Source organism: Malania oleifera, chromosome 13, assembly GCF_029873635.1.
Source record: "Malania oleifera isolate guangnan ecotype guangnan chromosome 13, ASM2987363v1, whole genome shotgun sequence".
Taxonomy (NCBI): domain Eukaryota; kingdom Viridiplantae; phylum Streptophyta; class Magnoliopsida; order Santalales; family Ximeniaceae; genus Malania; species Malania oleifera.
In genome coordinates this window covers 1,143,261-1,145,783 of record NC_080429.1, presented here as the reverse complement: position 1 = coordinate 1,145,783, position 2,523 = coordinate 1,143,261, and positions in this window count along the sequence as shown.

Below are 2,523 nucleotides of genomic sequence, written 5' to 3'. Positions count from 1 at the left end.
CCACACAGGAGTCAAATATAACAGTTTATTCATCATATCATAATCATTCCAAATATCCCTACATGCAAACCCAAATGCCACAGTAATTCATATTCAATTTATTAGGAAAAATTGTTCTCATGTCATATGAATTTAATATCATACGCAATTATCCCAAATATAAATCTTAAACAAAATCATCATTTTCAAGTACTCAAGCTGTTCTAAAAAAATCATATAAATAAATAATAAATTTCATATACTCGTAAATAATTAGTTCACCTTAATAAAATACTTATATAATTTTATTCCCCCTTATCTGATTCCCTGAATCACGCCTGCAAGTGTAGTGACCCGGAGAATAATAGTATTTTAAATATTAGAGGGAGAGAAAATAGAAACAGAAACAGAAGGAGGCCGGAGCGTTCGTCGACGACATTGCATTTTGGAGATAATATTAAATAATAATAATTTCAAGGAAATTGCTCAACTTCGTTGACGATCACAAGGTCTCGTTGACGAAGGTCTTCAGAATTTCGTCGACAAACACAGGGCTTCGTTGACGAGAAAATACCGAGAGGCGGTTTGGGCTGCTCTGAATTTCGTCGACAAACACAGGGCCTCGTCGATGAATTTTGTGAAGGGCTCGTCGACGAACCTGACCCTATAAATAGTGGAAACCCGGGATTTTATTTCATTTTTCTCACCACTCTCTCTCTCTCTCTCTCCCTTCTCTCTTCATTTTCGGCCCCACCCGTCACCGGATTGACGATCCGAAGCTATCACGACGCTCCTAGCGGAGTTCTCCACGCATCTACCAGAGCGGATCGTCGGGAAATCGGAGTTGGAAATCATCCCAAATTCAGGGCAAGGCCTTTTAGTCTCCATTTGACCTTGTGATAGTGTTGACCTTATTGGTCACGCCCGGTTTTGATTATGACAAATACTCATTGTATCTAATGAGTTGTTGAGTTTTGTGCAGGAATCAAGAATGATAAGATCAAGATGTGCACAAAGCAAGAAAGGCTTGAAGACAATTTCATAACTCTTAATTGTAATAATGTTCAGTAAAATTGTCTGTAATAGTAATTAGGGTTCTTCGGTTTGTAATAAGCACATACATCACAAACATGATTTAATTTGCAAGCTCAAACCGAACCATAGAAAGACCTTAGGGTGAACCATCGGTCGACCGATACCGGAGTTTTTCAGTGTTTCCAAATTGGACCCAAGTGACCTTAGGACACTCACTTTTGCACTTGTATGTAATAGGCACCTGAATAAGGTTTGAATGTTGCAAGAAGGGACCGAAATGCACACTTGGTGCACTTTCGGTTGACCGGCCAACTCAATTCAATTTGGCCCGGTCGACCGAAACCAGTCCGGGTCAACTGTTTGACCCAGTCCCGGTCGACCGGGCACTTATAGGTCATTTGACCTCGGTCGACTGAACCTCCTTGGGGTCAACAGTTTGACCTCCCGGTCGACCGACCTTTTTTTTGTTCTCCAACAACTTGGTCGACCGAAGGGTCTCGGGAAAATTCCCAACAGTCTGGTCGACCAAGCCATGCAATTCAAAAAGGGGCCGGTCGACCGAACCTCGGTGTTTTTGAAAATCGCCTTTGCCCGGTCGACCGAGCTACTTGAGTCCCGGTCGACCGAGACACTTTTGGTCGACCGGACCTCTCGGGTTTTTCCCATTTTTACCGTGGTTAATATTTTTCTAAACAGGGTTAAAATGCCTTAAACATCATTAAACTTTTCTAAAAATACCCTATAGGTCCCCAACGGTCATATTTTCTCCCTTGCCTATATATACAAGTTCATTTGAGAAAATTAAGAGAGGATTAGCCACTTTGATTAGGGAAAATTCTTTGAAAATCCAAAACCCTATAATACTCATTCTTAAGTCTCCTACACTCATACTTATCTTCTCATACAAATTAAACCCTTTGGAAGTTGATTGAGTGCTAGTCTAAGTAGGTTTGCTCTCCTATTCATATTTGATTGTTTTATTATCCTTGAGAGCTAAACCTTGAGTATTCTTAGGGGCCTTTATTAATAAGTCTATCCTAAGAATACTTTGATAGATCTTCTAAGATTTGCACCTCCATTGCAACATCTTAAGAAGATTGTTAAATTGTATTTTGGTTGCAAAAAACATTTTCAAATATCTACTGGGTGTTTTAATCTTGGAAAATATTTGATGAGATATTTGCTAGTGTGATAAAAATCTTTGTGGCAAATAATCGTAACTCATATATCTTTGCTGAATACAAAGATTGAATATCATTTTGCAAACCAAACTTATACGTTGCTAGAGCTTCATTATACATTGTTGTATTGAGAAAACTGTGTCGATGGAAAATATGAAGTCTGGATGATATCTTTATTTGATGCACTTAAATTGACTATCCGTGTGATACAAAAGATCATTTAGTTGCACTATCCGTAGCATTACAATGATAGTAAACTATTGAGAGTTGAAATCTTCGGACCACACTGAGCTTACATATATTTCATATTTGTGGTGTATATTATGCC